Here is a 26,236-nt window from a genome sequence, read left to right as displayed (position 1 = left end):
ATGTAACGTTCCCTGGAAAACTCACGCTATTAATGAACAAGAGTTTATTTGTACCATATACACCGCTCTGAGCAAGTTGTATATACCGTGATTATTGAACAAAAAATATTATTGAATTTTGTGTAAAAGACATTTGTTATTATCGTAATATTTTTTGTAGTAATATTCTCTCTGTATTTAGGATAGTAATTTTTCTATATTTATTATGTGATTGTGAAATGTGTCAGTATCTGCGATAACAGAGATGTGAAATTTACCCAGAGGAGAATAATATTGTCAAATTACAAAGAAATGTTAATAGTCAGCAGTAGTATAAAAGAACCATGTACAGCGTATTCTTTGGTCCTCTCTGTGTAGAGCTGAATGCGAGAGGAAGCTGTGTCGAAGCGATTTATGAATGGGTAGACTTCTTTTGTCTCTGTCTAGATTTAGCCGCCATTAGAGGAGGCGTTACAAATTAATGTGAGTTCAATTATTGTTTGATCTAAATACATCAGAATTTATCAGAAGTGTGTATTATTAATGTAAATTAGCTTGCCCATGTCATCTATAAAATTTCTTTAAAGAATTTTCAGCATTTTTAGCGGTGTTGCTGGGCTGTGCCGGGACCGATCGATTTGCAGCGGCGGCACATTTAAAAAATTGTTCCGCTAAAGGAAAAATCAACCAAACCCGTAAATCGGGAACAGATAGATAAAAATTAACAGAGAATTAAGAAATTGTTCTTCTTTTACAGTGATCCTGAGACTGATGAATTTTAAACTAATTATACGTTTGTGCATTCGTAGGCAGATAGTTAATGTTAGTTAACATTGAAATTTAACAATTATGGTTCTTTCAAATAACTTAAATGTATAGCGAAGTAGGTTTGATCAGTGATAATTAAATGTCGGCTTGGCAATAATTAACCATTTTCTGCTAATAGAGATAATCTTGTGTTCCATAGCTAACGCCGGAATAGAATTCAGTAAATATTTAACAAAAAAAAAAAAAACCCACTGCATTTAGAAAAAGTGTGCCAAGGCCGAATTATGTAAAGGATTTAATTCTCAACTAAATATTCTTAATCAGTTAATATGAGTTCACGTAATTCTTAAATGTACGTAATTCTTTTGAAAGTGAATTTTTTTATTACCACACGTAAATAAGAGAGAGGTTCTACAACAAAGTTCGTACTTACAGAAGACAGTTAAAGAGAGGCAAATTAATTAACTAAAAGCAATAATTATTATACTATCTTTAACGAAAATAAAAGCAATTTCGTTAAATTGGCGCCCAACGTGGGGCTCGAATATGCAGTGGCCACTAAATACCCATGAGATAACTAGGGAATTATTATAGTCGAACTTTGTTGGAGAACATTTAATAATTTTTCCATGTATTGTATGTATTGCATAACCAATATTGTGTGGTAATACCTGTATATGATTTTTTGCATGAGAACACTATATACCCAGAGGCAAGCTGAAGAAGAGAGCTCATTATAGCGAAAAATTAATTACCTACCACAATATCAGGGGGCAGCTGCACCCAAGATAGATCACCAAAAGGTAAAGCTACAGTGTAGTTGTCCTGTGGGTAGTAAAGTAGCCTCAGTGCAGTGTTCTCGGATCATTAGTGGTGTGCTTGTTGTTAGTGTTTTTTTTTTTTAAATAACAGGACATTCGAGTAGTTAGTCACTGTAGTATATAATAAGTGTGTTTTAACAAATGACCATTTCTTGTGTGATTATGTCAGTGAAACCTGAGTGTTAGGATATTTAATTCAGATTTTGTTTCTTTTGTTGACTATGGTTAGGTTGCGTAGTCAGAAAGATATCAACATGGATAATGAACAACAATTAGGAAGTAGTGATACCGAGTTAGAAAGTGGGACACAAAGTAATGTTAGTGGCGTAGTTCAGGAAGTACAATGTGAGAATCTGGGGGCAGAAGGGCAAGAAATGTTGCCACTGCCAGCCAGTGATTCAGTTGATAGCGGAAATACTGTGCCACCCGCAGGCACTGGACACGGACCGGAGAGTGGTGAGGTGTCAGAAGTGCAATCATTAACAGTTATGTTCGAGCGCATGCTCAATTTCCAAGCTGAATTTGTACGTATGAAAGCAGAATGCGAAAGAGAACGTGATGCTGAACAAGCAGAGCGTGACCAAAGAATGGTAGCTGAATTTGCATGTATGCAAGCAGAACGCGATAGAGAACGTGATGCTAAACAAGCAGAGCGTGATAGAGAACGTGATGCTAAACAAGCAGAGCGTGATCGACGCCTGCATGAGAGAGACTTGCAGTTAATGCAATCTTTGGAAGCTATGCAAAGTGAGATTGTTAGTTTGAAACAAAACTACGAAACCATTACCAAAACGGTGCAAGAACTAAGCGAAAGAGTAGACAGTATCCAAGTGGCTAACGCCAGTATCGTAGATGAAATCAGTGTACTGACCAACAGGGTGGAACAATTAGAGATTGACACAAATCAAGTAATTGAGCACAAAGTGTCCGAGCAAGTGCACAAAATGGAAAGCGAATTTATAAAGGAAATAGACGAGAAAGTGCACGCCGCGACTGAAGCCAAAGATGTGGGCTCAAATGCGAAAGTGCAGAACCTGGAAAAGGTGGTACACACTGACATTCCGCTGTGGCAGCGGAATGTCAACCGTCGTCTTGCCGAAATAGAAATCAACTTGCGGCATGACGACTCACAGCCGTGTCACGCCAGCCAGGTCCAACAATGATAGGCATATAAATACAGCAGTAAAAAATTGCGACTGCGAGACAGAACAGGCAACCAATGTAAGCGAAACAAATAAATGCCATTCCAAAACAGTGATTGAAGAAAGCCTGATTAGAAACCGACAGTTTCAGATCTTTACACCGGAGAAGAAATCTGTTCACTCTGTAGTGTTTATCAAGGGATTTAGAAACATTTTGCCTAGCGTTTGGAGTCATACGCAGAAAATACAGTTCGTTATGTCTTACATACAAGGAGATGCTGCATTATGGGCAACCGAAGCAGCTGACAGTTGCGATACATATGAGCGATTTGAAAAGGCATTCTTGGCCAAATATTGGTCAACATGTATTCAGGAAAGATTACGGAAGGAGGTATATAATCCAGAGCCGTATTCTCCACGATTAGGCAATTTGCGAAAATATTTTGAGAAGTACATTAATAAGACCCGTTATTGGGACGAGCAGATTTCATCCCGGGATTTGATCAGACTTTTGAAATCACACTTGCCGATACACGTAAAGGAAAAACTTATACACGTGCCGGGGAATGACATGGAACATTTCTTGTCTGTTCTGGACTCAATTGACCTGATTCAGGAGGACGTTAAGGCAGCCTCTGAACAGGCTAGAAGTAACGGAAACGGTTACAGAAATGGTCGAAATAACACGCCTCCACCAAATAATGGAAACGGCGGAGGTAACAATAGGGGACAAGATTATGTACAAAACGGGAATAGAGGTAGAGACCGGAACGGCAATAGTCCGCCGGTGAATAATGACCGGAAAAGGAGGTCTGATGACCGATATGAAACAGGCCCACCAAGCAATAGTAGATGGAAAAATGCCAGGGGGCCGTGGAACACTAATACCTATAATGATGCAAACCGAACTTGGCCACAGAACCAGAGGCCCAGTACGGACCGGCCAAACAGTGAAGGATATGACAATAACCGACCGCCACCACAAAATGCGCCAATTGCGCAACCGTGGCGGCTGACGCAACACAACTTACACATAGTGGAGGTCAGTGACACAGAGCAGCCACACCCATCCACCTGTAATAAGTCAACAAACTAGATTCAGCCGAGATACGCTCTCCATCGTCGGCTGAGGTTTGGAGTGAGAGCAGCCCGACACCGAACAAAACATTGGGAATCTGTATCCTCAGGTATAATGACGGGGTACAGATGGGACATGATTTGATAACTGAACCATCCACGTGCATAAAGGAGCACAAAGACAAAGTACAAGCGATAATAGAGATCAAAATTAACAATATTGATGTGCAAGCGATCGTAGATACAGGTGCTACTGTCAGTGTCATGAGTATGGACTTATTCAAAGTACTGGGGAAAGAAAGGCGTATGCTGACATTTCCTGTGAACAATTGTAAAGTCACTGGAGCCATAAGTGCACAGCGACAAATAATTAAACTCCAAGTGCGGGTAGAGATGTATATAGGGGAAGAAGCCATAGCGTGCTCATTCCTGGTAGTAAAGGGTTTAAGGGTAGCCTGCATTTTGGGGGTAGATTTTTTGAGAGAAAGGGACGCAGTTATCGACCTTTCTCGGGGAAAATTAAGTTTGATGAACGCTGGTAGGAGGATAGAATTGTCCATGCTCAGATCTGAAGAGGTACCTGTGCCTAATTATAATGCTATTAACATAAAGTGTAGGAATCAGTGGATACTACATTTAGACAATCATTGTCAAGGACAAAATCTCTATTATCCAGACATACAAAGTGATCAATTAAAAGCAAATGTGGACGCACTAGTGAACAAAGTATCACAGTCCGAAAATTTGAACTCAATGCAACAGCAGGATTTGGTACAGTTATTAACTAACTATGCAGATGTATTTTCAGAACGACCAGGAATTGTTAAGGGATATCAGTACAATATCGAGGTGAAGCCTCACAAAACCTACTGTCGAGCCTCATACTCCATTCCTTGGTCCAAGAAGGAAATAGTAGCTAAAGAAATAAGAAAACTGATCGAGTGGGGAATAATAGAACCGTCTTTGTCCCCTTATAGTAGTCCTTTGGTGGCGGTAGCAAAAGCAGACGGACAGGTACGGTTAGTATTAGATGCGAGAGACATAAACGAAATTATTGTACCTGTCAGGACTCATCCGGAAAACTTAGATGAGCAAATTCAAAAATTCCATGGAGTGCAATATTTGACATCTATTGATATGAAAAGTTCATTCTGGCAAATCCTGCTCACACCCGAGTCGAGGAAATATACTGCATTTATATTTGGGGGAAGGAGCTACCAATTTAGGGTATTACCTTTCGGCTTAAATGTAAGTGCAGGAGTTTTCATAACAGCCCTCGACGCGGTTTTAGGTCCGGATTTGCTGCAAAGGGTAACAGTGTATGTAGACGATCTGGTGATTGCTACTGCCACATGGGAGGAGCACGTAGAACTACTGAGTAGAGTCTTAGAAAGGTTTAAGCAAGCGGGAGTAACAGCGAATCTTGAGAAATCCAAATTTGGACGTAATCAGATTAAATTTCTAGGTCACATAATAACACCACAAGGCATCAAACCTGACAGCAAAAAACTTGACGCAATTCGTGGGTTTCCTAGTCCGAGAACTAAGAGACAACTCAAAGCGTTTATAGGTCTTGCATCCTTTTTTAGACGGTTTGTTCCAAACCAATTAATGAATAACGAATCTTTATTGAGCCTGTTGCGTAAAAATGCGCACTGGGTGTGGACAGAAGAATGTCAACGCGCATTTGACGCTATCAAGAGCGCCTTGGTGAATGCAAACATACTGCGACACCCAGACATGACAAAAGATTTTTGCATAGCGACAGATTCGTGTTCATACGGTCTGGGCGCTTGTTTATTTCAGTGGGACAGGAGCAACGACCCCACAACAATCAATGTAATCGGTTTTGCCAGCCGCACACTAAACAGCTGTGAGAGAGCATATTCCGCTACCGAATTAGAGGCTCTCGCAGTGGTTTGGGCGGTAAAGAAATTCAACTATTACATCTATGGTAAAGAAGTCAAAGTATTCAGTGACCACCAGGCTCTGAGCTATTTAATGTCTTGCAAATTCTACCATACCCGCTTGCTAAGATGGAGGTTAGCATTGCAGGAATATAAAATTAAGATTATGTACCTAAAAGGACAAGATAATGTTGTAGCTGACGCCTTGTCGAGGCTCCCACTAGGGCAATCCTCAGTGTCAAAGACTTTGGAACAATCGGGGGAATATCGAATACTCTTAGTACATGATAAGGTACATAGGAGGGACTTTTTACACATGTGTAAGAATATGTCTATATTGCAGGAAACTGATCCGATTTGGCGAGATATCACTAGCAAAATTAAAGATGGAACCAATCTTAAAAGTGTTCAGAATTTCAAAATAGTAGATAATATTCTGTATTATAAAACAGGTGTGTCAAATGACCATGGAGTCGTGTGTATACCGCAACAGGCTATCCCAGCTGTAGTGTGGCACACGCATTTAGCATGGGGTCACGCTGGGATAGGCAAAACAATAAGGATTTTATCCAGATTCTGTTACTTTAAGGGAATAAGCCAGCAGACTCGCACCATTATCAGGACTTGTCCTCTGTGCCAAAAAGCTAAGTTTCAAAATAAGTCCACAAGGTTTGAACTGCATCCTATAGTGCCTCATCGGCCACTTCAGTTAGTATCTATAGACATAGCAGGACCCTACCCACGAGCCAGGGGTGGATTAAAGTACATTTTAGCGGTGTATGACCTTTTCTCTAAATACTTAAAAATATACTGCCTTAAATCAGCCACTGCTCGTGGAATAGTTAAATGGTTAGGGAAAGAATATTTTACACAAGTGGGTAAGCCTGAAGCGATAATATCGGATAATGCTTCCTATTTTACAGGCCATACCAGGGAAAACTATTTACATGAACAAGATATAAAGCACATACTAATATCCCGTTTTCACCCACAAGCAAGTTTAGTAGAGAGAACATTTGGAGAGTTAAATAAATATTTCAGGTTATACATTGCATATAAGCACACAAGATGGCCAGATCTGAGACCTAAATTTTTGGAAATTCACAACGCAACCCCGCATGCTTCTACGGGGTATCCACCAAACGAGATTATAATGAATAATAATAGAGTTCTGAATGAGTGGCTGGCACCTTTGCCTAAGGTCCCAGTCATTCCTGAGCCTAAGGAAGAGAAGAAAAGCAGGGTGCAACCTTACCAGGTGCGCTCAGAAAAGGAAAGAAAAATATAATCGACATGTGACGAATAACCAAAAATTTAGTGTTGGAGACTTGGTACTCTTACGCAATCATCCTAAGTCCTCGGCATCCTTGAAACAGAATAGCAAGTGGCAATTGGTGTACAATGGACCTTTTAGAGTAGTAAGTGTGCCACATGAGTGTAGCTATCTCTTAGCAGATCCCCACTCAGGGAGAGTACGGGGACTGTATCCGCGTAAGGATGTAAAAATATTCCTACAGTAAAAGACTAATAGTCCTATGTGGACACCATTCTTTTGTAAATGAATGAACATTAATGATGTGTGATCTGTAGACATAATATACTACTGTAGAAGTATTTAGTTATAAGAATATGATTGACTTTCTCTTTTGTTTATGAATATTTGTGTTATGTCTTCTTTTAATTAATGTTAGCTTAAACATGCTCTAAATGTCTGCACAGATAACCTGATTAGTGCAATTATTTATAGTGTTAAATTGTGACAGAGATCAGTCAGGAGGAACATTTTAGTAATGATTAGTTTGTGTACTGCATAATATTCTATATGCGTGTCAAACTTGAAATATTTCTTGTACAATCTTTTCTATTATATGTGTATATATGTATATATGTGTAGCTGTCAGATTGACAGATTCGAACCCACAATAATATCAATAATATGAGGCCCTGAGAACTTTATTATCTAACCAATGTTATCAGAGAGAATAATGCACCCAGTAGTGACCCGAGGGCACCATGGGAGGCAAACTTATTGAAAATTTAAGTAGCGCAAAGTTACGCACAAAGAAGCTTCAATTGAACCATGTGCAGATTCAATCAGTAAAAAAGGAGCTAGCCTGATACAGTCCAAGTCAATTTTAGCCTACAGAGACTACACTGTAGTTACGTAGGACCTTGCAAGTGAAGTAAGACATAATTTCAAAGGAGTTATTGAACAATATGCCTGAATCCGGCTGGAATGCACAAATAAAATCTACTCGAACACGAATATAGATGATTTTTGGGCAAGCTAATACGAAATTTTAATATTTGTTACCATGTACGCAAATATCACACACCTTGGTAAAGAGTTACGAATGTGCTGTTACAAAAATTGCACAACGGACATTGTAAATAAAAATAAAGGAACTTAAACAAAAGTGCAGTATTGTGTGGCAGAGACAGACAGTGACTGTTAAGCCTGCAGCAATACGTCACGAAGTTGTTGTGTATAAGTAATAAAAAACTGTATCATCGCCGTGTGTGCAAGTGGACAAGGAACTAGCACGACACGAACAGTGAGCCGATAACGGACGGTGGACCAAGTTAGTGTCAACCGTTAATTCTTTGTGTGTCAAGGGACGCTAGGAAAGCGCATTGACTACAGAGATACATTTTGTCCTAAGGTGAAAACTTGCGTGTGACTAATGACAAGTCATGACATGGTGAAAAATATTGTGTGCCCATAAAACGTGTTACTGTGACAACGAAACATTGTGCAAACCAGACTAGTGAAGGCCTACTGAATAATAACTGCCAATAACTGTGTGCGTTTTTTTTCCCACAGCAGGAAAAATGCCCATAAGGATAGTACACTGTTTGTGAACTTGTTGCATGTTTGCTGGAGCACTACAAGAAGACGTCACACGGGCTCGGGAGAGCTGATATACAACGCGCATCCGGCTACATCAGCCATACAGCGGCCGCAGCAGCCCGTAGCAGACCAGACAGCCACACGCCTCTCCGCGCCGTAGCTGTCAACACCGGGGGCGGTGACCTACACGGAGCCGACGCGCCGCGCCGAGCGCCGCTCAACAATCACTCCGCACCGCTCACCAACTACAGCATTATTGACATATTCCAAAATATTTACATAAACTGCATACATGTCAATGACTCCATTTTGATAAACATTGAACATTTATTATGTATGTCCGTAAACTGATAAGAGAAAATGAACACTAACAAGTGCAAGAGATGAATTTGTAACACGTAGGTAGTGGAAACATTATGAAAAGTGATCCTGTGCTAAGTGATTAAAAAAAAAAAAAACAAACTAAGTGATATATCCTACGACAAGTGACCTTGCAGTATATCCAAAAATAAATAATAACGAGTAGTTAATCACACACACAAAAAAAAACTTTAGTTGAACTGTATGTGACTGTGATATTATGTAACCGTTGGTGACAAACTGCTAAATTAATTCAAATGAATGACTGTTAAAGAGACAATATTAATCATGAACCAACTGGGATGGCTGGGCTCCGGCACAGTTTTGCCCAGGTTTCCTGTCTGCCTTCGCCAAAATGGGGGAGCCATGAACATATATAACCCTGGGACTAATTAAAAGAGCCATTCCATAAAAAATACAGAATTGTAAAGAACGTTACTGGCACCATTGTGTCAAAGTATAGAAACTCTTTGCCAAATGCTGCCAGGGGGCAATGTAACGTTCCCTGGCAAACTCACGCTATTAATGAACAAGAGTTTATTTGTACCATATACGACGCTCTGAGCAAGTTGTATATACCGTAATTATTGAACAAAAAATATTATTGAATTTTTTGTAAAAGACATTTGTTATTATTGTAATATTTTTTGTAGTAATATTCTCTCTGTATTTAGGATAGTAATTTTTCTATATTTATTATGTGATTGTGAAATGTGTCAGTATCTGCGATAACAGAGATGTGAAATTTAGCCAGAGGAGAATAATATTGTCAAATTACAAAGAAATGTTAATAGTCAGCAGTAGTATAAAAGAACCATGTACAGCGTATTCTTTGGTCTTCTCTGTGTAGAGCTGAATGCGAGAGGAAGCTGTGTCGAAGCGATTTATGAATGGGTAGACTTCTTTTGTCTCTGTCTAGATTTAGCCGCCATTAGAGGAGGCGTTACAAATTAATGTGAGTTCAATTATTGTTTGATCTAAATATATCAGAATTTATCAAAAGTGTGTATTATTAATGTAAATTAGCTTGTCCATGTCATCTATAAAATTTCTTTAAAGAATTTTCAGCATTTTTAGCGGTGTTGCTGGGTTGCGCCGCGACCGATCGATTTGCAGCGGCGGCACATTTAAAAAATTGTTCCGCTAAAGGAAAAAATCAACCAAACACGTAAATCGGGAACAGATAGATAAAAATTAACAGTGAATTAAGAAATTGTTCTTCTTTTACAGTGATCCTGAGACTGAAGAATTTTAAACTAATTATACGTTTGTGCATTCGTAGGCGGATAGTTAATGTTAGTTAACATTGAAATTTAACAATTTTGGTTCTTTCAAATAACTTAAATGTATAGCGAAGTAGGTTTGATCAGTGATAATTAAATGTCGGCTTGGCAATAATTAACCATTTTCTGCTAATAGAGATAATCTTGTGTTCCATAGCTAACGCCGGAATAGAATTCAGTAAATATTTAACAAAAAAAAAAAAAAAACCCACTGCATTTAGAAAATGTGTGCCAAGGCCGAATTATGTAAAGGATTTAATTCTCAACTAAATATTCTTAATCAGTTAATATGAGTTCACGTAATTCTTAAATGTACGTAATTCTTTTGAAAGTGACTTTTTTTTATTACCACACGTAAATAAGAGAGAGGTTCTACAACAAAGTTCGTACTTACAGAAGACAGTTAGAGGCAAATTAATTAACTAAAAGCAATAATTATTATACTATCTTTAACGAAAATAAAAGCAATTTCGTTAAAAAGATCAGTGCGACAGTGACTTCAGCTGTGAAGAAACTCCGTAACAGACACTGAAAATGTGTCGCATCGAGTCGTAATAACAGCATACTCACCATGAATACGTACAATGAAGGGCAACAGTCGGTCACCAAGAATACTGTAATAAATATTCAAATCTGTGAGTGGGTCCAACTAACGATACGAAAATCACCCTCAAAACGTTATTTTCAGCGGCTTGACGCAATAAATTTCTTCACTGCGCGACAGCAATAATAATGTTACTAAACACGATTTTCCCGAAATTCTTTCACCAGAGAAGACGAAGTAAATATTTTACATCTCCAGTCGACAACAACTACCACCATGGGTAATTTAGAAGCAGAATATCCTCGATGTAGCGAAGCAGCTTAAAGCAATAAAGGCAAATCTTCCGGACCATACTGAATACGGTGATGCTCCTTCAGAGTATGCTGATAAAATACCTCCATACTTAGCAATCACATAAAACTGCCTTATTATCGAAAGATCGTACATAAAGAGTGGAAAGCTCCACAGGTGACACTAATACCCAAGAAAGAAAATAGCAGTGTTGCGCTGAATTACAGACCCACATGATTAACGTCGATTTGCAGTATCATTTTGTAGCATATACCGTGTTCAAATGTTATTATTTATCTCAAAGAACATGACTGATTAACAAATAGCCAACATGAATTCAGAAAATGTCGTTCTTGGAAGCAAAAGTAGCTCTTTAGTTTGACAAAGTAAACGCTATCGACAAGGCACGGCAAACTGATTCTATATCTTTAGACTTCAAAAGGTTTTTGACACCGTTCCTCACAATCGACTTCTAATCAAATTGCGTGCATACGGAGTATCGTCTCAGTCGTGCGATTCGATTCTTGATTTCCTGTCGGAAAGGTCACAGTTCGTAGCAACTGACAGAAAGTCATCGAGTGAAAAGAAGAAATATCTGGCGTTCTCCATGGAAGTTACACGCCATCATTGGTTCCTGATCTACATAAACGATTAAGGAGACAGTCTGCGCAGCTCTCTTGAATTGTTGCAGACGATGCTGTCATTTACCGTGTTTCACAGTCATCAGATGATCAAAGCGAATTGCAAAATGATTTAGACAGGGGCTCTGTATGGTTAGAGAAGCAGCAATCGATTCTTAAATAACGAAAATTGTGGAAGGCGTCCACATGTGTACTACGATGAAATAGGTAAATTTAGGTTACACGATTAATTACACAAATCCTAAGTCTGTAATTTCAGCTAAACACTTAGGGGTTATAATTACGCATAACTTAGACTGGAACGACCGCGTAGATAATGCATTCGGAGGAGAATGTTCGTGATTCAAATTTGGTGACAAGATCATGCAGTAACGAAAACTCCTTTGTTTTAATGATTGGCAACCCTATTCGTCTATCACATCCGTGGCATTCTCTCCCCTATTTCACGATAGTAAAGAACGGGCTGCCTTCCTTCGATCTTTTTTTTATGGCCTCCGTCAATCCTATCTGGTGCGGATCCCACACCGCACAGCAGTACTCCAGAAAAGGGAGGACAAGTGTGGTGTACGCAATCACTTCAGTAGACTTATTGAATCATAAAAGTGTTCTGCCAATAAATTGCAGTCTTTGGTTCATTTAAGTGTTCTGCCAATAAATCTCAGTCTTTGGTTCAAACGAACCATTTAAGTGTTATGATGCAATAAATTAGTGGATGCGTATATGGAACGGCATGTAGCTACCACTCCTGGCCGTCATCAGTTTTCATGATCGAAGCGGCCACTTCTGCATCAAGTAGCTCCTCAATTGTTCTCACAAGGGCTAAGAGCACTTGCCAACAGCTATCAGCAGACACAGATGGTCACCCATTCAAGTGCTAGCTAAGCCCGAGAGCGCTTAACTTCAATGATGTGACGCTAACCAGTGTTACAACTATGGCTCGGGTCGTGGCAGACTTTATTTCGGTATCGCAATTAATACATGTGTGTATTAATGAAAAAATGAACAGCCACTACCTCTTTCTTCTTCCCTGGGCCTCACTACGAGAAGGTCACGTATTGTACCGAGAAGTAACAATTACGTTTGTCTTAAATATGTAGTTGTCTGGTAGTTCTGAATCTGTTCCAGTATATCAGTAATGATTCAACTTTTTGTAAATTTTTCAGTCTTTTAAGTACTTTGGAAGTGGTCGATTTGGCGAGGCAAAGATCGTGCGCGATGAGCTTGTTATCGTTTGTGCCTTTCTGTTTCTGTAAGTGGAGTCAACAGTCCATGACCTTATTGAAGTCCGATCATCATCATTCTTACATTGCAAAACATTTCTTTGCATTGACATTTAACAATAACAAGTTTTTGCGTCACAAAGCATGCCACTTACTAAAGTGGAATGCTGAGTCTGTTGCTTTAATAACGTGATAAAAAAAGGGATCTCAATAGAATGAAATGAATCGAGCAACAGCAGACTTCAATAATCATTAACTTGATCAAATCTCAGGTCTATATTTATTGGCATTCTCTTTCTGTTCTCGATGTGCTGGGAGCTTCCTAACATTTCACATATATACTTGAAAAATAACGTAAGATCCGCGCCGGTACGATGGAGGCAGCAATACAACGCTTGGCTCCCTTCCTGAGAAATAAAACAGTTTACCAATCCGTCTGGGTACAAACTTAGTGTATGTAGATGCACATGGTAATTACCAGGCTGACCCTGTCACCAAAGGTGCGCACCAAAACTTCGACTACTTATGAGTAACCTATTGCCCGTAGTTCTTATACGAATTCTGAAGATACGTCATAAAAGTGAAACGCACCAATAAGGGTTATGCAGTTTTTGCAAACTAGACTGTTTTTCCTACTGAAAATGAACCGCAGTTGCTGCACCATGGCCAAAGACAGGATGATTTATTTACTGGGCTGGATATAACGCTTCAAGTTACATTATTTAGATGATCATTTTAGATTAAATATTCTAAGCTGAAAGGACTTACTCGACACACTTCAGCGTAATTGCTTCACTTGCAAACATCGATGGTGGAACGAAGATCTTAGCGGAATTAGATGTTATTTCGCCAAATCTGACGAGCAGGGTGGTGATACACAGACGAAGTAGATGTGATCCGTGCTACGTGGACACGAACCAACGCCAGCACTTAGGAGAAGTGAGCAAGGGCGATGGAAGTCATGCAGAGTGACAAGTAACGCTTCATCGGCTACGCTTCTCCCTGCAACCCCTTGCCGGCGCCAGTTCTCCACGGACGAGCACTTGCCCTTATTTCTTCTTCCGCCGCCCCCTCGCCAAATCGAGACGCACGCCAACTTTCAGCTCGCTTCGCTGCCCATTTCAGAGTCCCATCGTTGCAGTACACACCATTCGGTGGGGTTCTCATCGCAGTAATGCACCGCTGGCATCAGAGGGATATAAAGATTATTAACGAGGAGGAGACTGGATCACCGCCGGCGCAAGTAGCAGCGGTCGCAATAAAGAAAATGGCGTCTGGTTACTGTGAAATACAAGCCACTTGGTATTAATGGAGACCGAGCAAGCGGCTCATATATCAGCTTTATTAAATCAGCGTCCTGTGGGGCAGAATTCCGCGAGATGGGGGGCGCCGAGAGCAGACTGCTGTTGCCATGGAGACCGCTGCTCTCCTAGCGGCAGGCAGAAGAGCGCGCCCCTGCGACGTACATAAAAGAACTATCTCTTGTTATTGTCGCATTCCATCCGGAGGAGAATTTCATTTTCGTAACAGCGACGCTGTAATTACCAGTGACTCTGGCAGCAGTGCTCCATCCACTCGCCCCTCTCGTTTGTCTTCGCCGCACCCCCCTCCCCCACTTTCTCATTACTCCTCTGCCACGGGGTCCAGGCAGAAAATGTTAAGGCGATTCCTTTCTTCATTGCCTTGTGCTGTAACTCTTAGACAAAATATTGGTTTCTTTGTTTAGTTTTGGAGTTCTGCTTCCGCACAACCTTCATAAATCGTAGTTACATAACAGTCTTCCCATTGCACCAACCCAAAGTCGTACTACCTTTCATTATTGGTGGACTGCTGGTATGGTCACTTTTGTTAACTGCTCCAGGTCTCGAATCACCGAACAAGTTGGCACACTTCTTAAGTAAATCATGGCTCTGGATGCTTACTTACAGAAGAATGTTACAGCTGTTGTTGAGGTCGTCTAAAGACGGATTTGATGAAGCTCTCCTTGGAACTCTATCCTGTGTGAGCCTCTTCATATCTGAATAACTACTGCAACCTAAAGCTTTCTAATTTTGCTTACTGTGTTCATCTCGTGGTTTTCCTCTATAATTTTTACCCTCCCCCCAACCCCATCCTCCCCCCCCCCACACTTCCCTCAAACACTAAATTGGTGATCCCTTGATGTCTCAAAATGTATTGTATCAACCGACATCTTCTTCTAGCCAAGTTATGTCATAAATTTCTAGTCTCCCCAGTTCTGTTCAGCATCTCTTCATTAGTTACGTCGGCTACCCATTTAATCTACCGGCTGATCAAAAAGTCAGTATAAATTTGAAAACTTAATAAATCACGGAATAATGTAGATAGAGAGGTACAAATTGACACAGATGCTTGGAATGACGTGGGATTTTATCAGAACCAAAAAAATACAAACGTTCAAAAAATGTCCGACAGATGCCGCTTCATCTGATCAGAATAGCAATAATTAGCATAACAAAGTAAGACAAAGCAAAGATGATGTTCTTTACAGGAAATGCTCAATATGTCCACCATCATTCCTCAACAATAGCTGTATTCGAGGAATAATGTTGTGAACAGCACTGTAAAGCTTGTCCGGAGTTATGGTGAGGCATTGGCATTGGATGTTGTCTTTCACCATCCCTAGAGATGTCGGTCGATCACGATACACTTGCGACTTCAGGTAACCCCAAAGCCAATATTCGCACGGACTGAGGTCTGGGGACCTGGGAGGCCAAGCATGACGAAAGTGGCGGCTGGGCACACAATCATCACCAAATGAAGCGCCCAAGAGATCTTTCACGCCTGTAGCAATGTGGGGTGTTTTTTTTTTTGGTTCTAATAAAACCCAATGTCATTCCAAGCATGTGTGTCAATTTTTACCTCTCTATCTACATTATTCCGTGGTTTATTAAGTTTTCAGATTTTTACTGACTTTTTGATCACCCGGTATATGATTCCTCTGTAGCATCACTTTTGAAAAGCTTTTTCTAAACTATTTATCGTTCCTGCTTCACTACCTTACACGGCTGTACTTCAGATATCTTCAGATGAGACTTTCTAACACTTACGACTATAAGCGATGTTAACAAATTTCTCTTCTTCAGAAACTTTTTTCTTCGAAATTGCCAATCTGTATTTTATATCCGCTCTATTTCGCCAATCAATAGTTATTTTGCTGCCTATGTGCCAAAGCTCATCTACTAGTTTAAATGTCTCGATTTCTAATCTAACTCCCTCAGCATATATGGTTTAATTCGACTACATTCCAGTAGCCTGAATTTGCTGTTGTTGATGTTCATCTTGTATCCTTCCTTCATGGCACTGTCCATTCCGTTCAACTGCTCTTACAAGTCCTTTGCTGTTTCTGACAATATTTCAGTGCCATCGGCGAACCTCAAAGTATTTTGTTTTTTTCTTTTCCCCGAACTTTAATTCGTACTTCAAATTTTTCTTCGGTTTCATTTACTGATTGCTCAGTGTAGAAAATGAATAACAGTGGGGAAAGACTACAACGCTCCCTTTTCAGCCACTACTTCCCTTTCATATATTCCTTTTGCAAATAGACTTCGCTCCCTCTATTTTCCTGCTGCTTGGAATTTCAAAGAGAGTCAGCATTGTCAAAATGTTTTTCTCAGCCTACAAATGCTATAAACTTAGGGTTTCCTCGCGTGTTCCTACGTTTCCCCAAAATCCATACCGATCTTCCCCGAGGTCGGTTTCGCCTAGTTTTTCCATTCTTCTACAAGGAATTCGTGTTATTAGTTTGCAGCCACTAATCATGAAACTGATAGTTCGGTAATTTACACATCTGTCAGTAACTGCTTTCTTTGGAATTGGAATTATTTCATTCTTCTTGAAGGCTGAGGGTATTTTACCTGTCTCATACACGTTGCACACCAGACAGAAGTTTCAAAAATGGTTCAAATGGTTCTGAGCACTATGCGACTTAATATCTGAGGTCATCAGTCCCCTAGGACTTAAACCTAAGAACTACGTAAACCTAACTAACCTAAGGACATCACACACATCCATGCCCAAGGCAGGAATCTAACCTGCGACCGTAGCGGTCGCGCGGTTCCAGTCTGAAGCGCGTAGAACCGCTTGGCCACAACGGCCGGCTAGGAATTACGCTGTGAATGGTTATTGTATCCGTGGAGTTGTGCAATTCCTGCTGAGTTTCCAGAAGCACATTGCAATTCTGAAGCCTCGATGTAAGTTCTTAACCTAGTGATACAAATAACCACCACACGGCTGGCACACGAATGTGCAGTTCGGGGGAATTACTTTTACCGTGCGTGTCGGTTGAACCTCTTCGTCTACAAACATGGTGTCATACATTACAGTGTGAGTTTGTCCACCCCAGGAATCCAATATTAGACAAAACTTGTTATCAGCAACGTATGGTTTTAAAACATTCTCAAGAAATGTTCTGTAAGTCGCATTTGTCAAGTTCCCGGATTTGGAGCAAGTAATGTAAACATTTTTCAACGAGTCGGCTACGCGACTGATCTATCCTACAACCAGAGGACCAAATGTAACATTCGTTTCTTGTAAACACAGGAAAACCTTAGGCAACACTTTTCCAGAGGCTGTGAAGGCATATTTACGCCGTGTACGAATGTGTATTTTTTTTAATTTTTTTATTTATTTTTTTGCTACCAAATATGCGACAAGGGTTCGATTTTCTCCCTTATGCGATAAAGTGCGTCGAATGCTGTTCTCCCGTCGCCTCCTGTTTGATCAGTGTTGATCGCCGGCCGGAGTGGGCGTGCGGTTCTAGGCACTACAGTATGGAGCCGTGAGACCGCTACGGTGTGTGATGTCCTTAGGTTAGTTAGGTTTAAGTAGTTCTAAGTTCTAGGGGACTGATGACCTCAGAAGTTGAGTCCCATAGTGCTCAGCGCCCTTTGAACCAATTTGAATCAGTGTTGATCACATAATCACGATTACAGCCGGTCATAAGTGACCCTGTTTGCGTGCTGAAAAGAGCTGCCACTTTCTACGTCCTTGTGGGAGACGTATTTAGTGGCGTGTCGTTGACGAATTTTGTACTCCGATTCGAAATTCCTTGCCCAAGAAAATGATGCAGCAAACGTAAAATCCTTGTTGGTCGTATACTGAAGCGCTGCACCTGCAGCTCACTACTGGAGTATTCTCGTTGTTACATTCTCGTTACGACGACGAGATTCGACAAATCTGTCCTATGTCCACTTATTTATGGCCTGGTATTTGTTGTATTTTGTCCCTCCTTTAACGATATAATTTCCCCACAATTTTAGGTCCTTCTTCTTTCTCAGCGCTGTTGCTGCTCTATTCTTTTGCCGTGTTTGTAGGTTCCAATTTGGATGATTCCTGGCTAATGCCACCACCTCTACTTTTATTTCCATAGCGCCGTAGTTCAGTCGTTTAGTAATCGGTTCGCAATACTCATCGGGAACAGATGAAGCACAGATTGCCTGCGAAGTGGACATTTGCAGAGTATTATGACCGTTTTGCGTTTCACTAGTCTTGATATCTTCCACTCAGTCACCTGCTTCGCCTTCATGGTATAGGTCTTTGTAACAGCAAAAGTCAGCTCCAAAAATCGCTCGACGATAAGCGCTCCTATGAATATGGAATGCCGAGAAACAGAACTGCCTGCTTGCTGTAGTGCATTGATAATACATCTGTCTTGTAACACTTTTGCAAACCAAAACTTCCCGCTTGCCGTCGTCTGTGACAGGTTCCCAACTAGGAGCTAATTGCTTCAAATACATACAATACAAATCATACGTTACTTACGGAAGATCACTGTATTCTTTCACAAAACACATTTTATTCGGCGGATTAACGACGAAAAATCGTTACATGTATCCTCGACGTTCGCGGCAGTTTAATGACGGAAAACAACTCTTTCCGACTGACTTCTATAAGGTTCGTACTGGACACCCTCAGTCTTCGAGGTTCACAACTATGATGTGACGAACAGGCAATCGGGGCAACATAACTCTCCCCGCGTGCATTCTGTTCCGCGCCTCACTGTAAACAAGGTAGGCGCGGTTCGGTATCTGTAGTCCCTCGTGAGTAATTCGCAGCACTCTTATTCGGAGTTGTTTTCATGTGAGAAGGTTCAAAAATTTAATTCTTTATTAATTCATGTCGTTTGGGAAATTAGTTTGCCTACCTTATTACTATTATTATTCCGTGCTGAGGTGCGCACATTATTAACCCTCCGCTTCCTACGAATTCTGAAACGAAAAACTACAATTTAAAACATGAAAACCGACAGTTTCCTCGATATTCGAACCCGGGTTCTCGGCTTCTCAGCCAGTTACCTTGGCCGTTGCGCTATTTTTGCCGGCCGGAATGGCCGAGCGGTTCTAGGCGCTACAGTCTGGAGCCGCGTGACCGCTACGGTCGCAGGTTCGAATCCTGCCTTGGGCATGGGTGTGTGTGATGTCCTTAGGTTGGTTAGGTTTAAGTAGTTCTAAGTTGTAGGGGACTGATGACCAAAGAAGTGAAGTCCCATAGTGCTCAGAGCCATTTGAACCATTTTTTACGCTATTTTTTGTTGGTCTAGTTTTGTTCATTGTATTTGTTCGGGACAGACGTGGCATGATGCTTGTTCAAGTTAATCGTGGATCCATTCACTCAGTTTTTTTATTATTATTACTATAAAGGGCAGATAACCCTCTGACCGAACACGCTGAACTACGATGCCGGCTGCTATTGGCGCTTTCGGCGAAAAGCGTTTACCATGTGGGTACATAAGCGACAGTTGTAAAAGTTTCTTTCCTCGAGTTCTGGAAAAGTACGCGTTTGAAGGCCCCACAGCAGATGATGAAAAATACTCTATTTCCAATTATCTATCGATCCTGCCAATTCTGAGTCGATTACTCATCATAACCTTTAGGAGTGATTTCCTCAAAAATGGGAGGGTGTTGAACTAAAATATTTTTGGAGTCCTTCGTTTTAGGTTATACACAAGCGAGGCCTTCCCCTTGTTAGGTCTGAAAGCTTCCGGTGTCTCCAGGACTCTTCTATGTATACAGCCTCCTTTCATGATTCTTCAGTTTAAGTGTTACCGACGATTTAATTAAGCTATGTGAATAATTATAGTGGGCGTCTTCTTCTTTCATTCCTTGCCCCAGTCCATATCCATCTACTATGTTTCGTTCTCTTCTTATTACTACAACCGAATTCCAATTACCCCCCAATGTTAGATTTTTCTCTCTTGTTTGTGTAATTAATTTTTTTATCTCATTACACATTTCTTCAATCGCTGCATCATCAGCGGAGCTAGTTGACATGTAAAATTGCACTACTGAGTTCAATGTGGGATTCGTGTCCATATTGGCTACGACAGTGCGTTCACTACGCTGATCATAGTAGTTTACACTCATTCCTATTTTCGTATTGATTACTGACCGCAGCCCTGCATCACTGCTATTTGACTTTGTGTTTATAACGTCGTATTCAACTGACCACAAGTCCTGTTCCTCCCGCCACCGAACTTCAGTAATTCCTATTATATCTATCTTCAACTTGTTCATTTACCTTTTAAATTTTCAAAACTACTTGCCCGATTAAGGGATCAAACATTCTACTCTCCGATCCGTAGAACGCCAGTTTTGTTGCTCCTGAGGATGACTTCTTCCTGAGTAGTCCTTGCCCGGAGATCAGTCTTGCTTTAAGCTACAGTTACAGCTATTAGTCACTATTCATAGATTTTCCGTAGTTTAAGAAAATCACTTGCGGCGAATGTGAGTTTTTCCAAAAGGACACGGTCCATTTCGTATTGGTTTCTTTCTCAGTCCGAACATGACTTCCCTCTCTGTTCACCCTTTTTAATTTAGAAACGCATACAGCTGCCTTCGGTTTGCTGTTCTCTACTGATGGAGTCATCGTAGGAAGGGTCCTATGGCTTCTGATTGTGGAAACGAAACGCGTTTGGCTGTCAAGAAGGCATTGTGTGAAGCTTTTATTGATTGCCGTAGCAGAATGTTATCAAATGCTCTTTCACACAAGCCAAATAAATTCTGGTCCTACGAAAAGGCTGTTAACTGTATCAGAGTTAATGTACGGAGACTCACGGTCTGGACGAAAACTGAAAATGAGGATAGCAAAACAAAAGCGGAAGTCGTGAACTCCTTTTTCAAAAATCCTTTTACTAATGAAAATCCAGGAGTATTGCCCAGATTTATGTCACGCACCACTGCCAATAGGAATAGACCTATAGATGTTAGTGCCAGTGGTGTTGATAAACTGCTGAAATCGCGGAAATTCAACAAAGCTCTAACGCCCGACGGAATCCCTGTCATATTCTGTACCAAATTTGCTGGTGAGTTAGTCCCTCTTTTAATTAAAATAAAAAAACCGTTACCAGTCCTCAAGAGGGATAGCAGAAGTGAGTCAAAAAACTGCCGACCAATTTTCTTGAGACTGATTTGGTGTACAATCGTAGAACAGATTTCGAGCTCTGACGTAATGGGGTATCTCCAACAAGATGACAACACACTTTTCACATACCCTGCATTTATCTGTAATTCAGGATTGTCTGAAAAATCTGCACTAGCATTCATTCGGATCTTGATAAGATTTCTAAGTGGTACAAAGAATGGCAACTTGCCTTCAATGTACATAAGTGTAAACAGTGCACTTCACGAAAGAAGAAACGTTTTGTGACTGCACTATCAACGAGCCACTATCGGAATCGGTCAACTTTTACAAACACCTATATATATCAATTTGCACAGGTATGAAATGGAACGATAACATAGTCTCTGTCGTAAGTACAGCAGTTACAACAGTTCGACATGGACGACATAAGGAGTGTCACAGAGATGCTGAAGAAACTGAACTAGTAGGCACTTGACTATGGAAGCGAATTGTCCTGAGAAAGCGTATTTACGAAGTTTCAAGAACCAGCTTTACTTCATGAATTTAGGAATACACTAGTACCCACTGTGTGTCGCTCCAGCAGCGATCGGGAAGAAAAGAGCAGACAGCATGCACAGGGGCAGTTAACCAATTCAGTCAATCCTACTTTCCGCACGCCATATGTGAATCGAGTGGTAAGTAGACCTTAGTATTGGTACAATACGAAATTACGTCTGCCATACACTTCACACTGGTTTTATAGAAAACTACGTAAATTTAGATGTAGATGCTATTTGTTATGTCAACTATTCAAGGTCAGGTGGGCTAACAACTTCACTACATATATATACAGACTGTGTAAATATATCAAGGTGCGAAATTTTCTGGTAGATTAAATGTGTGTGCCGCAGCAGACCTCGAAACGGGGACCTTTGCCTTTGGAAGGCAAGTGCTCACCGACTGAGCTATCCAAGCAAGATTCACGACCTGCCTTTGTGTGAGGGCCGCCTGTGAGGGCGTCTCAAGTCGCGCTTGGTTAGCTCAGTAGGTGAGCACTTGCCTTCCAGGTTCGAGGTCTGCTGCTGCTCGCCGCACTTTTAATGTACCAGGAAATTTCGCACCTCGATATACTTACGCAGTCTGGTTATATCTGTAGTGAACTATGTTTGCCCACTCTTACCCCTTGGAGAATCGATGCAGCTGCTCAAGTCTTGTTCCTTCTGCGACCATGACCAGCAATCGAGTCCTCTCTTTCAATCAGCGACCAACACCAACACTAGGATGTCCAAAAAATTTTCCACTTCCTCCCTGAGCTCAATTCCTCGTTCTCTGCGTAAGAAAAATGCGTATGTTTTCTTGCTAGCCAATGATACTAAGGACAACTGTTCGACCAACTGGATTAGAGCTGTTGGCAGTCCATCTCCTCTGTATGTTAATTTTCGGAGGCGAGCCAATGGGACTCAGAGAAATCGAATATTTTGACCTTCGCTCTGAACGAACTCTTGTGAAAAAGTAGCACGTAAGGTCAGATAGAGAAAAAAAAAAACAATTACAAGAGGGGCAGCACGTGTTTACGTGTCAAATTCTCGAGTACCTCGTTGTTGACGAATTTGAATATTTTGGAGAATATTCTTTTGTTTGGCTTGAATCGGAAGCTAGAGAAGAAACTCCTCTTTTTCCACTCATTAACTCGAGCGGTTCCCGAACGTCTACTGAGGAGACGTATTTGCTCGGTGACAGCAGGTAGCAGTTCCCTTGACGACCCCGTTGTTGCATCAGCAAGGGAGGCACCACTGCCTCAGGGGTTCACCACTGCAACGCCACTGCAGCCTGAAGCGGTGTCAGCCCACCTGCACAGAATATGTAGCTTAGCTCCTATCGTCTGCGGGACGTCCCGTAGCACAGTCGTAGCCCTAGCGGCGTTCCCGCCTGTGCAAAATACCTTATAGGAGGTGGCAATTAGTCTACTTGATGTATGGACTTACCTCTCATTGGGACTTGCCACAGCTGCGGCTGGAAACCGAGGGGCTAAGATCGTCCGCAAGATTCTCGTTCTCCTATATCGAGTGTTTAGAACTGCCCATGATTTATGTGTGCTACAAAATGCATCTAAATTAGGAAGTTACGGCAAGTGATTGCGCTTGCCAGCAGTTGTTATCGTTACCCGCTCTCCCTTTCTCTTATACGTCGACAGAAATTAAATATTGTTCAGAGGCGGGGATTGAAACGGCCAAGCCAACTGTTGGCTGGGAGACATCATTATCTCCCAGCCAACAGTTGGCTTGGCCGTTTCAATCTTTAACAATCCATCTGCGACCGTGAACGTTGGCGATGCCGTAATCTTTGTCTACATATTATAATGGGACTTAACTGAAAGAACCATCGAGTATTTTACTTGACGATACAGCCACAAACGTATCGTATATAACGATACAGCATCTATTCCTTTTATATTTCGTAGCTTTTGCAATGGATATTTTCTTCGATGTTAGATTAGTGGCTGAAATCCGTGTCTGGGAACCTATAATTTGTATGTCAAGTTATTTACGATCTTATAATTTAAAAATATTTCCAAAAATATCTGATTACTTAATCTGAAGAGGCTGTATTAATACCTAAATGTATTTATCGATGTGAATCATAGTCTGTGAACTATCGGTATAAATATGTCTTTGGCTTACGTTTATGCTGCTGCGAGCAGCGGTAGTAGAGAGTCGTTGTGCTGTGTAAGAGAGTAGTCGAAATGTTATCTATCTCCGTTGCACGCAAGTGAGGTACATTGTTAATGTATCAAGCTATAAGGAAAAGTTTTACGTGATGACTTAAAACTCCAGAAAACATGTGGACGTTATTTTAATGTGGTGTTTCATTTCGGAAAAGCTACATCTAATATCTAAAAAAGATTTACATATTGTCGCTAAGCACCTACAAGATAAAGGAACGTCTTGGCGAGATAACACCTCCATTAAGTTACACAACAACGAGCAGCAATAACAACAACAACAACAACAACAGAAACAGAAGCAGCAGCATCGAATAAAAAATGGGTATTATTGTAATTATGAACATTCCACAAAAAAGTGTTAACAGAACTTGTTCTAGTTTCTTCGTTGTCCAACTGACTGAAAAAAAAATCTGTCAGATAAACTCTCTCTGACAGAATTGTATCTGAACTTCATTTCGTCACTCATTTGACAAGATATGGCTTTCATGCAGGGCAGGGTCTCATTAGACTGTCCACCCTTCAGTGCTACACATTTCTTAGTGATGAATGACGTGATCTAGACCTTTGTTGTAGAAGTCTGTATTTTCATTGTTCAGACAACGTTCCACGTCAAAAATCACCCCGTTGACATTCTCCAAATGCTTCTAATGCAGTTGCTTCTTCAATCGATCAAAGAGGATGAATTTAGTGAGTGGCTTGTTATAAGAATATACGGGCTTAAGCAAAATTGGTAAAGCCGAAGAAGCAACTTGTGTGACTGCCTCCTTTGCAGGAGGAGCTGGGGTGGATCATGGACAGCTTCTCTCCACACTTCATCTTGAGAGACTTTCGTAACCTCGTCGACTTATTGTTTGGCGATGTTGAATGCACGTTTCACTGCGTGCTTTACTCGTAATTACACACCCAGCACTCGTCCATTGCGGTTAGACGATAAAGGAGTCATGTGGATTGACCTGACAGCGCTTTAGCATATCCACTATTTCCACGGTCTTTTAGGACGGGCATGAGCAGTCGAGGAAATCCAGTGGGGCAGCCGTCTTTGTCGTGTTCAAAACGCCATGCTAGAAATTGTAAACTAATCCATGTTTCATTTTCACATTTCCCACCAATCTGAAAAGTAGACAAGTTTCATGGGTGGTAGTATGATCAAAATACATCTGTTCTTCTGAACAAGTGCTCATAGCTCTTAAGGTATGCGTTTTAGAGCCGACGTGTATCAGATAATTTTTTCTTGTTTTGGTTCATACTATTTCTTCCACACACATTGAAACGAAAGAGATTGCGTAGGTAGTATGTATTTTACAGTATCGAAGATGAACAAGTGTCCATAACTCTTAAGCACTTTATAGCCCATCTTAAGTAGACATTTTTGTCTTGTTTGGTCCATACTACCGCCCCTGACATTTGTCTACCCTAAAATATCAGCAACAACAATACCGGTATACGTATTTGACTGTCCAAGGTATCAAAGCGATTCCCACTTCTACATCTACGCCTACATGTACATCTATATTCTGCAAACCACCATGACATTTAAGTCAGACGGTACATCCCACTGTATCAGTTATTAGGCTTTCTCCCGGTCCATGCAAGTATGGAACTCGGGAAGAATAATTATCTGAATGCCTGTGTGCGTGCAGTAATTATTCTAGCCTTATCTTCACGATCTCTGTGTAAGCGATACGTAGGAGTTGTAGTATTTTCCTGGTCCTTGAAACCTTGTCAATACACTTTCTCGGGATAGTTTACGTCTACTTTCAAGAGTCTTCCAGTTCAGTTCCTTCAGTATTCTGTCACACTCTCCCAAGGATCGAACATACCTGTGGCCATTCGTGTTCCTCTTCTCTGTATATCTTCAGTATCTCCTGTTTGTCCTATATGGTGCGCATCCCACACATTTGAGTAATATTCTAGAACAAAACACACAATCGATTTTTAAGCAATCCCTTTTGTTGACTGATAACGTTCGCTCGGTCGGTTCCTCACCAGTGTCCCTCACCTGAAACCGGTAAATTTACCCTTATCCACCATCCCTGGAAGTTTGTAAAATCGTCACGGATTACCCCGCATATTACCAAACTGCTCTCTTGGAACCCGCGGTACGGTACCTAGACTCAGCTACAGGTTGCCTATCTAACGGCTCGCAGAGCCACCGAGAGTTTCATTTTCAGTATTTCGCGGAATTACTGAAGAATTAAAAAAATTAAAATGCTGTCACAATCTGCTTCTTAAAAGCATACTTTGTGTTTAAAAGTTTAACACAGTAAGT

This window comes from Schistocerca piceifrons, chromosome 6 (genome assembly GCF_021461385.2).
Source record: "Schistocerca piceifrons isolate TAMUIC-IGC-003096 chromosome 6, iqSchPice1.1, whole genome shotgun sequence".
Taxonomy (NCBI): Eukaryota; Metazoa; Arthropoda; class Insecta; order Orthoptera; family Acrididae; genus Schistocerca; species Schistocerca piceifrons.
Note: the sequence above shows the minus strand (reverse complement) of the source record.